The sequence below is a fragment of the Macaca mulatta genome, chromosome 9, assembly GCF_049350105.2.
Source record: "Macaca mulatta isolate MMU2019108-1 chromosome 9, T2T-MMU8v2.0, whole genome shotgun sequence".
Taxonomy (NCBI): domain Eukaryota; kingdom Metazoa; phylum Chordata; class Mammalia; order Primates; family Cercopithecidae; genus Macaca; species Macaca mulatta.
The window spans coordinates 35,157,246-35,173,041 of NC_133414.1; the positions used below are offsets into that span (position 1 = coordinate 35,157,246).

The following is a 15,796-nucleotide window of genomic DNA, read 5'->3' on the forward strand; positions in this document are numbered from 1 at the left end:
GGGAATAGGATGAGGAGCTTTTACATCTCTCAATGTGGTTCAACAGGCCTCTTTCCATGAATTCTAAAGTTCTGTTTTCTACTTAACAGAAAGAGAATTTCTAATACAAAAGAGGACTTAAAGGAATCTGTCTTTCTCCTCTCCCACCTCAGTCTTAAGATCCATCCTCAATTAATGATGTTGCACATCCCAGGCAGGACCTATAGCCTATCATGCTCACCCTCCCCTCTTTGCCTCTGACCATTATCCATTGCTGGTTGGTCTCTTCCACTCTAGAATCCTTCTAGCCACACTGAAATGAGGGATCGTATTTTCACTTCAGGGCTCACAGAAGAGAGGCACTAGTATGTTTTTCAAAGATGATAGTACCATTTCAACAGCGTGTTTCTCAAGTCCTTAATGAATGAAGACCTTCTAGACACTCACAGAGGAGAAAAAAGAATAAGACAAATTACAAGAATAAATTTACTCCAGCATTTCTAACTCTGAAGAATTTGAACTCCCCACTTTTTATTTTACCAAGGTATATCCCTCTCAACTTCATTTAACATAGTCCCCTGTGGAATCTAATTGAGAAAGCAATTAAGTCACCACCAGTGCTTAAATTAACTCACTACAGAAAGCACAGTCTTACCTCTCACTAAGCTCATACAGTGGTGAGTGCTTACCCAAGTAGAAAGGGAGATTCAGATTCTAGGCAGGTACAAAATGACAAATATAAACTATGCAATTTTTGGATTTTATGTGAATTGCAATGAAAAGCTAATGGTATATTTTAAACAGTGGTGAGGGAGAAAATATATACTATGTGGAAGATGGATTATTGAGGGAAAAGGGTAAAAGCAGGAAGCTAGTTGTGGGGGAAATGGCAGCTGTCGAAGTGAGAAAGGATGGTGGCTTGTCTAGGTGAGAAAGGATGGTGGCTTGGTCTAAGAAGATAGCCAATGAGGTGGTGGAAAGAGGTAAGACTATCAATGTATTTTGGTCATAGAGCTGCCTGGACTTGTTCTTTGAAGAGAGGTAGGTAATAAAGAGAGAAAGATCAAGAATGATGCCTCAATTTTTGGCATAGTGCCAGGAATCAAGGCGGCAAACACTTGTGCATTATGGGAATTGAAAAGAGCATTCCAACTTTGCCTTGAAGCTTCCAATCACCTCGTATCATGTCTCTCAACAGACACATGTACACAGCTAACAAAGCATGGTCAATTCCAAGTAGTGACTGAGGTCATCACAGATACAAGAGAAGAGTTATGGCTACGATCTGTTAGAGTGGGGAAGGGCTTCACAGAAGAGCTGGAACCAGGAGCGGAAAGAGCAGGACTTCAACTAGGAAGGAAGGCGAGTATGTATCCAGCCTCAGGGAGGAGGCGACCTACACAGGGACAGTGCACCCAGCTGTGTACTGCACAACTCTACAGGGTGCCATTCCCATGAGCTGTGTGTGAGTTCAGGCCTGGAAAAAGCCAGGCACAGTGTTGGGATGATAAATAAACCAGAGTCGTCAAATCAAAAACAGAGTTAAAGAAGTTTGGCAGTGTTAGAAAGATCCATAATTCCAGAATACAACCATTACAGCATTCATTTTTAGGCATATTTGAATGATTCTTACCCCACAGAATCCAACAAGCATGGGAAAGAGCAGGCGTTCTACGTTTCCCAACTGCCCTGTTAACTAATTATCAAATATTAGCTCATCCAAGCTCCAGTGGCAGAGGAGCCATAACATTTTTTATGAGAAGCTTTTCTTTCATCCGTTAAGGTGAGACAGATGAATCCTCTAGTTCTTGTTCCAAGAAAGCACTTTAACTGCTGAGACTAGACTTGGTTTCATCAATAAATGAGCTGTTAAAATTGATTTCTCCTCATTGACAGGCACTTCATTCACAAATATACTCTGCCACATGGAGACCATTTTAGCCCACAATCTGGATTGTTCCAAACGGAGCTCTTTCATTGCAAGCATGCCTTTCAGAATGCTTATTGGTGTTGTCACTGTGTAAAATCCTATTTTTCCACATATTCACAGTACCTCCAACTTGAATGTCAGTCAGGATTTCAGGGCTTTTTCATCTTTAGAAACAATACTTTTGTATAGAGAAAGCATTTTATTCCTGTCACGCCCCCCAGTGAACTATTTGGAAAGGATAAATACTACTTAAGGAAAGCTGGCTTGTGATTGCCTTCTCTGAGTCTCACAGTAAAATTATTCCACGTGGTATATGGGCAAGGGAACATTTACTATATCACTGCCATTTTCAGAGAAATTAAAACAACAACAACAACAAAACTCAACCAGAATTCTGTTGGTCATATTTTTGGAAATCAGGAAATTGTACAAAAACATTGCTTTAGAAAAATATGTTGTCTGGAGAATTATATCTTCCTTGTTTGACAGACAAGCTATAACAAAAAATTAACAAGCTAGCATGGGGCTGGGAGACCTCTAGAGTGGGAGATGCCTTGTGGACAGTGCTTCTATGTCTCCATTTTTTCCTATTTATTTTGTTTCATTCAGAGGTTCAAAGAGGGAATATGTAACAATGCACAAATTCAGTGGTGAGCACATTTAAAAAGATATCTGGGATCAATGCATTTTGAAATAAATATAATTGTGAATAGTGTTCTGAAACTCCCTGACAAGAATGACTTAAATTACGCAGTCAAGATCGTTAAAGCTTTTCCACGAGGGCGGGACCCCAGACTCTGCAAACTCCCTCCTGCCATAGCAAACAGTTCGAGCTGATGGTTCCCCTGACAGTCAGAGGTGGTCACTGCCTTTGCTCTACTTCCACACGTAGAAAGCGTTCCCTATTTGTCTGTGGCGAGTTCCATATGTTTCTTGTGGCATCTGCTAGCATTTCCACTTAAAATAAAAAAGATTGTTTTAATTTCCAGCCATATCTGTTCCCATTTGGGGATGTAAGCCATTTTGCAATGCTTTGTCCTTGAAGATTGTGATTTGTTTTGGTTCCCCGTGTAATATCTTGTGTTTTTCTTTAATGCCTTTTTTGAGGAAATATTTGAAAACAATCACGGGAGGAGGAGCAGCTGCAGCTCAAACACTGCGGTAGATGTTAGACAATGCAAGGCGCTTTTATTCTTCACCTTTTGCTTTCTGTCAAACTTTGAAATAAGGAAGGAAGGGCAGCTTTTGTTTCTTAGACAATCAGAAGAAAGGAAAAAATTGATTATTCCTTGCAGATTATGGGTGGTCAGCAATTATGTAGAAATAGGACAAACATTCAGACAGGCCAAACTATTCTATCAGTGCAGCTGCACAATGACAACCATGTGCTCTGGCCTGAGGGGTTAACTATTACATTGAAACTGATTCGAGTAGTTTATCTTCCTGGAAAACAACTCCATTTAGACTGATCAAGACCAGCATTAGGTGAACACCAATGGGTAAAGATTTTACTTTCCATCCCTCCAACTGCTTTTAGAACAATATCCTGGTTAAAACAATTAACGATTCAATCAGACCTAAATTCACACAGTAACCGTGTGCAAGTGTCTTAATAGCATGAGTTCTAGGTGGCTGTAAGGAATCAGAGAAAGTTACAAGGCAGGAAACTGTCCATGCAAGGTTTTCATCTCCCTGCTGCACCATGGTAGAGACACAGAGTCCTTGGTACATTAGACTAATGGTTCTCAATGGATGCAGGAGATTAACAGTTATCTAGACAGCTTTTTCAGATAACTACCAGGCCCCTCTACTTGCTGTCTTCAATGTCAATATGTCTTTTTGTATGATGAAGCTAATATGGATGTGTGTGTCCAGACCAGCTTTATTTTTTTTCTCCAGAATTACAAAATACATGGGTGGGCCCCCCAAAAAAGCAGCTTCTTTTCTCACTGATTAACTGACTCATCCATTCATTCCATGATATACCTTCAGACATTGTTTTAGGTATTGGGATATAGTGGTAAGCAAGATATATAAAGGCACTAAATAAATGACACGTATGTAGGTTTATCTTGAACCTAAGCTAGGACATCAAGAAGAATGGCAACAATCTCTAAAATAATCAGTGTCCTATGGAAATGGTAGAATGATGATCATGTTTATCATTAATAATAACACCTTATGCTTGGGTAGCAATTTAATGTTTATAAGATTTCAATTGTTTTGAACTATGATCATGGTGTAGGCCGCCTGCCTACATTATGTGCGCGAGCATATAATGACTCACATGGCTAGTTCTTGTATGTGTTTATGTGTGATATTCCTGTGGAAATTACCAATCTCATGAAGGCAGGTACTGTGCCCTTCATTTTTTCATCTCTCCTAGTGATGTTCTCAGTTCAAAGCAAGTACTAAAATACTGCCCCTGGATATTGTTTGGATATTTGTTCCCTCCAAACCGCATGTTGAAATTTGACCCCTTGTGTTGGAAGTGGGGCCTGGTGGGAGGTGTTTATGTCATGGGGGTGGGTCACTCATGAATGGCTTGTTGCCATCTCTGCTTTATGAGTTCCCATGAGAATGTTAAAAAGGGCCTGGCACCTCCTCCTTTTTCTTTTTCTCTTCTCTTGCTGTGTGACACCTGCTCCCCCTTCACCTTCCACCATGATTAGAAGATCCCTGAGGCCCTCACCAGTAGCAGATGCTGGCACCATGCTTCTTGTACAGCCTGCAGAACTGTGAGCCAAACAAACCTCTTTTCTTTATAAGTTACCCAGCCTGAGATACTCTTTTATAGCAAGCTTATCTCACCCACAGACACAGGCAGCCCAGAATGGCTTTGAATATGGCCCAACACAAATTTGTAAATTTTCTTAAAACATTATGAGATTTTTTTTGTGATTTTGTTTTAAGCTCATCAGCTATCATTAATTTTAGTGTATTTTATGTATGGCCAAAGACAATTGTTCTTCCAGTGTAGCCCAGGAAACCAAAACCTGTTTTATACCAACACAAAACAGACTAAGACAGTCCCCATTTATATAGGACTTGATAGTTTTCAAATACTTTTTACAGACTATCTATTTTTATTTTTATATCTTGTTTGTGGATTTTTAATTTTTTTCTTCTTTTTTATTTTTGTCTTTTCACTTTTTTGTTTACAAATTTTAAAGATGAGAAATGAGAAGCCCAAAGAAGATACATTATTTATTTACTTAAGATCATATAATTAGCTAGGAACAAAGCCTTATCTCTTTTTTATTTTTATTTATTTATTTTTGGTCTAATGTTTATTTTCATTGTTGTACACGTATATCAGATTTTTCAGGCGTATGATATGTCAGATATATATAAAATATCTACTTATATACTGTGAGGAATAAACTCATTTTGGGGAATTAGGCATGAAAACAGAGAAAATGAGTTGGCTTGATGCATATATCAAGCTGCTTCTCATTGGGCAACCAAGATGGTTGACAATTACAGGAAAAGTGGCAGAGATCCGACTGCACAAGAGCTGCAAACACAATGCACTCAGGGTATCCTTAGAATAAGTCATAGGCACATGGAATTTAAATGGCGAGCAAGTTCTACCATCAAAGAATGCATTTCAGGGTGTGGCAGCAAATGGTGCTGTGGAAAATGATAACAGAGCCCAGGTGAAGAAGCTACCCCAGCCTGCAATCCAGCCATGCTCCTTATGCCTTCTCTGGCTTTTCCAAAAATGAAATGTCAATACCACTCTAGGGTTTTCCTCTTAATTCATGCTAGAAGCCCTCAAGGCTTGTCATAGAATATGTCAGTATATCTGCAGAACATGCAGTCTGGGTCTGATTATCAAGCAAGAGGTGTAAAAACAGTTTAAGCTTCTACCAACTCAAGAACTCTCGATGGAAGATAGAACACAAACTGACTATGTTTCTACCATTTCTGAACAACCCAAAGTTCCAACTAGACTCAGCCTTATTTGTTGGCAAATGCACACATAGAAAATTACTCTGGGATTCATGTCTTGCTTTTCTACAATTTGACAGCAAGCATCAAACAGCAGCAACATCAGCCATGGGACATAACTTTTATGCCAATTTCAGCTATGCCTTTTTCTTTCTTTTGAAAGAAAAAAAGTTTTCTTTTTCTTTCAAATCCATAAGGTCACAAAGACCTTTTCAACTTCAATCGCATAGCTTAAATGTACAAATTAAAATTCCATTTCCTACATCCCTTCCATTCATAAGAAGCAATTAACGTAGAGTATCTAATATACTCTATGATACTGGCAAGGGCATTGCTCTTCATATGCCTCAATGGGCTATGCCAAAATATCTCTTTCATTTATTAAAGCCATTTGTGATTGCCACTGACTTTGAGCTGAATGGCATCCCAAGGCCAAATTTGTTTATTCATCCACTTCGTTTTAAAAATGAAAACCACTAGAGGAGCCATTGATTGATTAACCTGTAGCGGTTCCTTACATTAAGCATCTTTGTCTGTGTGTTGAAATAAACTATACAGTAAGCCTCTGTAGAATACACAAAGCTGTGCCAACAGTCACAGGGACATGATTCTATGGTTTCAGCCTTCTGTTCAGATACCCAGGGTTTGACTGCCTATGGCCATGCAGCCTCAGAAATCATTAGATACTATCAAGCTGGGCTGCCTTGGAAGGAATAGGAACCCACCTGCCCATCCTCCCTGAGCTGCTTGTCTTTGCAGGCTAGGACACAGAGGAGGCATCTATAATGAGATGGAGGCCCAGGGAAGGAGATTCATGGTTTTACTGTGCTGGAGGCAAGAAAATGTATGCTGATTTTTCTATTTTGCAGGTCCTTTCTCTCTCTCTCAGTCTCTCTCTCTCACACACATACACACACACACACACACACACACACACATATTTGGCAGGCCCTTTCATATATATATATACATATATATATATATATATATTTAGACAAGGTCTCTCTTCACTGCCTGGGCTGGTGTGCCATGGCACAATCTCGGCTCACTACAACCTCTGCCTCCCAAGTTCAAGCAATTTTCATGCCCCCGCCTCCAACATAGCTGGTACTACAGGAACGTGCCACTACTCACAACTAATTTTTGTATTTTTAGTAGAGACAGGGTTTCACCATGTTGGCCAGGCTGGTCTCCAACTCCTGACCTCAGGTGATCCATCCGCCTGGGCCTCCCAAAGTGCTAGGATTACAGATGTGAGCCACCGTGCCTGGCCCCTTTCACATATATTATCGTACTTATTTCCCATAACAACTGTGTAAAACATGTATTATTATTATTCTACTTTGCTGATGAAGAAACCAAGTCTCAGGAAGTAACTTGGCCAAAGCCATAAAGCTAGTAAGTTGTAAAGTTGAAAGACTGAAACCCAAGTCTAGCTTACTCCGGTCTCTTTCTACTCTAACAAGTTTCATTTAAATGCAATAGAATTCCTGAGTCATAGAAAGCATTTATATACATAGTACAAGAGCAACATCACACCTCTAAGATAGCACCTGCAAGCACAATGTAAAACATCAATAAAGTGGAGACGTGTGTGGTCTTCCAATGTTGTCTTGGATAGTTAAGAGGGAAAAAAAATCATGTCATTGTATATTTCCTTAAGCTCCAAATGTCAGGAGATAATAAAAAACACTGTATTTGAGAGATGTGGTCACTCAGAGTCCTCTACTTTACAGTGAGTCCCCAAAAACTTGCCTAAAGTGAAGGCCACTTGATAACTCAAGCAGAAACTGCCCAGCTTCTGAGAATCTTCAAAATGGGTCTAATGATAACTTTTTGAAAGTATTTTTTAATCAAAAATCCTTAAAATATTATTCATATAGGTTGGGTGCATGGGCTCACAATTGTAATCCTAGCACTTTGGGAAGCCAAGGCAGAAGCATTGCTTAAGGCCAGGAGATCAAGATCTGCCTGGGCAACATGTAAGACCCTGTCTCTACAAAAAAAAAAAAAAAAAAATTGTTTAAAATTAACTGGGCATGGTGACATGTGCCTGTGGTCATAGCTACTTGGAAGGCAGGGGCAGGAGGATTGTTTGAGCTCGGGAGTTGAGGTTGCAGTGAGTGAGCTATGATTGTGCCACTATATTCCAGCCTGGGTGATAGAGTGAGACCTTGTCTTTAAAAAATGAAAATTAAAAAATATTCATTATATAGGAAATCTACTAGATTTTATGTCTTAAGAAAAGTGATCACGTCTAATTTACCCTTAAATTTTCAATGTATCTCGGTGTATAGTGAGTGTTTTTTAAGTTGAGAGAAGGAATATTAGCCAAGAGAAACTTACCTTTGGAAAATTAATGTGGTATCAGCTGGCTTGACTGGTTCAGCCTCTACTGGAGGCCCACCAGCTAGGTAAATTGAGCACAAAATCACATAGCCCTACTCCACCATGGAAGAGGTTAACATTGTATCCTGGAAAGAGACATGTTTTTTAAACTGCACACTACATACCAAATACTCAGATTTCAAAAAAGTGTAACTGAGTTCATTATACTTGAGGTATCTTCTTGGCTCACAAAGATTCCTCCTTCTCAGGGAAATGATCAGGAAATGCCGAGATCTTTTCTTTGGAGAAAGCAGGTATGTCCCTATAATACACCCTGTCCCCTTGGCTGGAAATAATTCATGTAAGATTGAGCAATTGGGCAACCAAAACTAAACTGGGTCAATCAGATTCTTCTCTGCAGGAAATCAGAATTTTCAATCAAGTTTCTCATGGGGTAGGGGCTCTTGCAGCTGAATAATATTAGTAGCTATGCTCTAGAAAGATTTATGTTGTCTTGTTGCTGAACTCACTGGAGCTGCCCTTTTTCTTCCCTCTGAAATTGTTTGTTCAATTCTTTTTGGATCTTATGATATATCCCACTGTCCTTCCAATAAATTCCAGTTCTTGCTTGAGTTACTCAGAGTGGGTTTCCATTACTTGCAACGAAACAAAACTTAAATGATTCAGAAGTACAGATGAATAGCTCTAGGAATTGATGTAGCGAGAACTAAGCAAGTTAAATCAAGAAAGAAGACAAATGCGCGAAGCTGAGTGCAGGAGAGAAGAAACATTTTTAAAGTACGACAAAGTAAGAAAAGCATCCCAAAGTGGAGGAGTGACCCAAGTAAAATGTAGAAAATTGGGACTCAGTGGGTCCATCAAGAATGGGGAGCAAAGCTGCCTGGCTGGAGAAACATAGGATCCATGCCAACACTCAGGAGAAGTTTCAATGATGGAGGAGGCTGGCCAGATGTTCGGGTTAAATTTAAGGGTGTCATTTCAGAGTTTTGGGGTTTCTTTTTTGGCCTGGGGCTTTATGAAGTAACATTCCATTTCTATAGGTGGAGACCACAGTAATTTGTGCTGCAGTTTCACATCTCAGAACATGGCTGATTTTGCTATATGAAAGGGTATTTAATGTAGAAAGTCTTGAGTAGAACTTTAAGTTCAACAGACTTTTAGGGATGAGTGTTCCCGGTGGTTGTCACTGGGCATCCGAACCCCACCTGCAGCACAGTATGACCTGGTGCTCTGACAAGGTCTTCCATGACATAGCCTCGAATCTCCAGATCCTCTCTGGTGGCTGGGATGAGCCGAGGATTGGGTGGGGCTGTCATGGTCAAACTCAACACCTTCCTCAACAGGAGAAGACTTAAGCCACACACAAGCAAAATTCTGAGCAATGACCCGATTTTTAGTTTTCTTCTGAAAGATTCAGACCAAGCATTTTGTTTGCCTTGGGTGACAGATGGGTCCAGCCCATCTTGGTGTCAGGATGAGGGTGTGACATCATGGTTACAGGAACCCTGACTCCCAGCTCATCAGGGATCTCATTTCTTCAGATCATCATCCATCCACTGCTGCAGCTTCTGGGTTCAGTTCTAGTGCCATCAGCTGGGGAGGCAGTAACAGGATTTTATTAATTGTACTGTTAAACTTAGTCGAAGCAAAGTTAGATATATTTCACATAAGAAAGTCTTAGTTTCAAGACCCAATTTTCATGAACCAGGTTAGTAAATATCACAAGCCCCACAAATTAGAATCCAGCATAGTTTTTAATGCCATTTCCGATCACATCTTTTATTCCATAAAGTCTTCCAATGCATCCTTTGAACCCTCCCAGTAAACTTTCTTAAACTAAGGGGCTTGAGGTCAGAAGGTAATTTCAATTGTGGTGGCTGCATTTGGCCAGCTGGATTTTATGAAATTAAAAGTTGGGATTTTATGAAATTAAAAGTTTAGACAGATATAAAATATTGCACTCCACATTGAAAGCACTTAAATAAAAGGATAATGCATATTTTTAAGGTGATAAACAACCATTTTTTCCAGTGGGCTTCTAGGAATGTAACTTTCACCAAAGACTAAAATTTTGTTTTATAAATTTAAGGGCTAAATAAAACATATACCCCAAACTCCAGTTCAGTCTCCATTCTGGCCTGAAAGGATTTAACTAACACCTTTTTAATTGCATAACTTTATATTTTTTCTTTTTGTTAGAGGCAGAAGTGGAGCACAGAAGCAGCCCCGGAAAGTCTACTCTCCTGATATTTACAAAATTTCTGACAGTCTCCCAAGAGGGCATCGGATAAGTTCTATGAAATGTCCAGTGTACTGTGGGATACTTATCCTCACCCAAAACTTACTTTTTTAAAAAGGTTTACCTATTCCTACTCTCAAGTTTTACACTGGATTTTTCCAATGACTGCAGAAATGTAGCAATAATCTTTGCCTAAACCTCTGAAGAAAATATTAAGCATCTAAAGCAGAATTATGAATAATAACAGCTCTTACACAACCAGTGCATCTTAATAACACATCTTCCTTGCCGCCGGCTTTCCAAAACCACTTGTATTTGGAGTTTGTCTTTGGATATTACTGCTTTGAGAACCAAAATTTCTCTGAGCTCCCCTTGTAAGATTAATTAAAATATACATATCATCAAAGCACAGATAAGACTAGAATTTCTTTAATATAAATGCTTGTCATGGCAACATTTTCTATAATGTAACTGTGACACCTTGCTTTATTTCTTTAAATATTAAACAAACAAATAAGGGAAGCAAGCAGACTCTTACTGAAGAAAAGAAATGGTACCAGCTCCATTTTTTATAGCTAAGATATTAAGTGACCGCTCTGTGGTGATATAAAAATGGCACTAAATAGAAAAGACAATGGCCAGGCACAGTAGCTCATGCCTGTAATCCCAACACTGTGGGAGGCCAAGGTGGACGGATCGCTTGAGCCCAGGAGTTCAAGACCAGCCTGGGCAAATGGTGAAACCCCATCTCTACTAAAAATACAAAAAAATTAGCCAGGCATGGTAGTGCAACACCTGTAGTTCCAGCTACTAGAGAGTTGAGGTGAGGGGATGGCTTGAGCCCAGGATGCTGCAGTGAGCTGAGTTCGCACTCCAACTGAGGTGACAGAGTGAGACGCTGTCTTAAAAAAAAAAAAGACATGACAAGACTGGCATTAGTAAACCAAGTACACCAGTAATAATCAATACAGAAAGAGGTACTTTCTGAAGACCATGATTGCCAAATCATTGCGGGCAAGACAAAGTTAACACTTTGAATACCTTACCTGGGGAGTAGGAACTGACATGGGCAACATTAATTATTAAATACATGATATTTCTGAAGATGAAGTTATTTCTTTAGATTAGGATAATTGGAAAAGGCTTAGACAAGGAAAGAATGAGATATTCAAATTTAAACATTATATGGAAAGTCAAAGAGAAATAGAGAAGTCATTCAAGAAAAATGCAAGACCCATTTATCAGAGAGTGAATAAATAAACCATACAGATTCAACCGTTTACTTAACGATTTTGTATATATTTTTTTCTTTTATTTTTATAATTTTTATTTAAGACAGGTTTCACTCTGTCACCCAGGCTGGAGTGCAGTGGTGCAACCATAGCTCACTGTAGCCTTGACCTTCCAGGCTCAAGCAACTCTCCCACCACAGCCTCCTGAATAGCTGAAACTACAGGTACATGCCACCTCACCCAGCTAATTTTGAAAATTTTTTTGTAGAGACAAGGTCTCACTATGTTGCCCAAGCTGGTCTTGAATTCCTGGGCTCAAACAACCCTCCCGCCTTGGGCTCCCAAAGTGCTGGGATTACAGGCATGAGCCATCACACTTAGCCTTCAACAATTATATAAATGTCAGTTTCCTTCCACTAGTGAGCTAAGTGTGCAAAAATGAGGGCAGTCCTAGACCTCAAGTAGCTTTCAATCCAATGGTGGGAAACACACACACACAGAAAAAAAAAATACAACAGAAAACAGAGGCACAGCTAGGGCATTAGAGAAGCACAGAGGAGTAGAAGAGTAAGTAAGGTTATTTTAGGCAGAGGGGGCCACATTGAAAAGGTATAGAGGTGTTAGAGAGCATGGTCCAGTCATGAACTCAAAGTAATGCCATCTTCCTGGTGCACAGGGCAGATCGAGAGAAATGAGACAGCTCCAATCACAAAGGCCTTGTACATCATGCTCAGGATATCAGACTTCACCCAATAGGCTATGACGAAACACAAACAGATTTCGGAAAAGAAAGGGCTTGGTCATACTTCATGTTATACAGATGGCACTGGCAGCAGAATGAAGGCCTCAGGGTGGTTGCTCATTCTAAAGGTAGAGAAACTAGCTAGGAGACCTGAAGAGCAGTCGGGTCTCTACAAGGGTATTGACAGTGGGGTTGGAGAAGAAAGGACAGACTCAAGAGATATTTAATTGGAATAAAAAATGGCCAGACTTTGATGACTCACCTGAGAATATCTGTTAGAGGTTAGGGAAAGGTAGCATTCTAATATGACTGCGAAGTCTGTGGCTTGCATGATACACTAAACCAAATGTAGGAGTAAAGTATGGTGAACAACCAGTTTGAGGAGAAAAATCATGAGTTCAGGCTTGGAAACCCTGGGATGGGAGTGCCTGAGATGCCCCAATGGAGAAGTCTGGTGGAGTTGGAGCATGTAACTGGAATTCAGTGGGGCCTTCTCAGATGGAGATGCAGATTACAGAAATGGGCTCTGGGGCATTACATAGAGTTGTTATTATGGTTGAGATCATCCAGGAAATTGAAAGAGAGGATTGCTGAAGGCAGGTCTTGTCAATATTAATCCTGGAACAGAGGATGCATTACATGAGAAACAAACTAAAAAAGAAGCATTAGAGAAGTAGAAAGAAAACCAAGAGAGAACAATATCGTGAAATACAAGAGAAGAAAGCTTCTGAAATGACAGGATGGTCAACAGCCTAAAACCCTTCGGAGAAGCCAGTGTCTAAACGTGTGACATCTTAGAAAGCACCTGGTCTCACTCCTCCAATGCATTTATTAGGAAACGAAGACCAAGAGACGTGAAGGCGCCTGCCCACAATCACACTGTCAATCAAGAGGGAGCTGACTAGCAGGCAGATGCCCTGACGCCCTACTCTGCAGCTTCAGCTTTATCCAGCTGCACTTTTGGTTTGATTGAACCCAGACTTCACAGAGGGAAGTAGTGGGAGATAAGCCTTAAAAAGGTAGGTTAGGGCCAGGCAGCAAAATTGCTAAACTAGGGGGCTTAAATGTTATTCTGAGGAATGGGGTACTCACTAAAGATCTTTGAGCAGGAAAGTTATTCTAATCACAGAGATATTTGGGGAAATTTTAGGTGGGAGTTTTCAGGGGTATTGTTAATATTTTGCTAAGATAAGTCACAAATTAAGCAATTATGAGAACCCCTCCCCCCAAATAATTGTGCCTTGTAGTGAATAAAACTCCTTAATTATATTATAAATTAATAAACAATAAATAAGAAAAACACTCAATTAAAAATGAAGTCATCTATTGCTTAGGTGCATGAGACTATCTTAAAATGATCTAGAAATAAAAGGAAAAGTCCTCTGAGATTTGGAACCATCCTAGGTATCATGTCCAGCTCTGGGGAGGGGGTGGGGGTGGACCTGAGTACACTGTAGCCTCATGTTTCCATGCTTTCATAACTCTATTAGGACCAATGATTAAGGCCATATGAGGATGTATTATTTTATGTGATTTACTTCTTCTTCTTTTTCCCCTGTACATATGCATTTGTTAAAAAGGTGACTAAAAAATGATCCCTGTACCTTTGGAAGAATGCCTTGGGAGAGATGCCCATGCCAGGGACCAGCTTTCTCTAACTGAGTTGTCAATCCTATTGCCAAAGGCCTTCGAACCACAGTGACTCTATCTTGACCAGGGCGCTAAATGAGGCTGAGACCTATTGAGGTGCATTCCGAGGAGGTTAGGCATTCTAAGTCATGGGAAGAGACAGAAGGTCGGCACAAGATACAGGTCACAAAGACCTTGCTGTAAAACAGGTTGCAATAAAGAAATTTTGGTCAAAATCCACCAAAAACAAGATGGTGATGAAAGTGACCTCGGATCGTCCTCATTGCTCATTATATGCTAATTATAATGTATTAGCTGCTAAAAGACACTCCCACCAGCACCATGACAGTTTACAAATGCCATAGCAACATCAAGAAGTTACCCTATACGGTCTGAAAACCGGAGGATCCCTCAGTTTCAAGGAAAACCCCACCCTTTCTCAGAAATCTCATGAATGACCCACCCCTTGTTTAGCATATAATCAAGAAATAACCATAAAAATAGGCAACCAGTAGCCCTCAGGGCTGCTCTGTTTATGGAATAGCCATTCTTTTGTTTCTTTACTTCTCTAACAAACTTGCTTTCACTTTATTCTATAGACTCACCCCGAATTTTTCTTGCACAAGGTCCAAGAACCCTCTCTTGGGGTCTGGATCAGGATCCCTTTCTGGTAACACTATGACCTGGCTGCACACAGTCCCCCTAAAGCCACAGGTTGAGCTATGGCAGGACCCAAAGACACAGGGGCCACAGCAACTTCATCCTCTCTCTCTCCCCTCGGAGTTTCACGACTTTGAGGTTCTCAGACGCCTAGATAGTGGTTTGCTTCATAGGTGGCAGTATACTGGTAGGTAGAAATTGACCTGACCCCACTGAAACCCCAAGGTCCCATGATCCCTGAAGTCTGATTCGGTGGTTCATTGCAAAGACTAACATCAAGCGAGGGAACACAGAAAAATGTCACAAACAGTGCTTGAAATTGATTTGAGGGTCAGAGCAACCTGAACTTCTGACCCTGACTTTTAACCTCCTCACTTCTTGCTCTCCATCTCTGCTGTTACGTTGATAGTGCACACTCTGTGCAGAAAAGACGACTCCACTTTATATGTACCTAGGCAGAATACTACAGTGGGACTGTTGCCGGGCAACCACAGCTAGAACACTTTGTTTGGGGATCATTTTGAGAATGATTACACTTGCAGGATTAGGTTGGGTTGGTTGGGGGGTTTTTTTGTTATTATTATTTTTCTTTCTTTCTTTCCTGTGGTACCTATTCCTGGACGTTGTAAATATTCATCTGAGTTTTGCATAGATGAGGAGAAGACGTTATTTAAATGAGTTTGGGAGGGTAATTTGCTTGGGTGCATCACTACCCTCTTTTATGTTTTTCAGGCAGTCTGCTGCAGAAGGAGAGAAAGCGCTTTTGTGACCATTATTGACTTAGATGACAATGCTATGCTCGCTTGTTTCAGTTACATAAAACAATGGGAGCAGAAAAAAGACAATTTAGCAAAGGCATTTAGCAAATTATTAGTAGATGGGGAAGATACAAAAGCCCCAGCTAAGTCATCAGGCACATTTCCTTGTAACGTGGCTGCAGTTACTCTCCTGGTCCCCTCTAAACCCCACTCAGAGAGGAACGCTTCCTCTTCCTCTTGTTAAGTGACATCAACACATTGAAATACAGCTCTTGGCTAAACTCCGGAGAGCTGACTTTGAAAGGTAATGGGAGGAAACATTTC

The 15,796-nt window shown here is 40.3% G+C and overlaps 1 long non-coding RNA gene across 1 annotated transcript; it reads right to left on the reverse strand.

The window, feature by feature from the left end:
- Nucleotides 1-2,291: 2,291 nt before the first annotated feature.
- Nucleotides 2,292-15,157, reverse strand: LOC107000098 (uncharacterized). The gene is made up of 3 exons (XR_001447046.3): nt 14,660-15,157; nt 8,210-9,805; nt 2,292-3,160 (listed from the first exon to the last, which is right to left on the reverse strand). It is a non-coding gene; the product is annotated as an uncharacterized LOC107000098 (long non-coding RNA).
- Between the last annotated feature and the right edge of the window lie 639 nt (nt 15,158-15,796).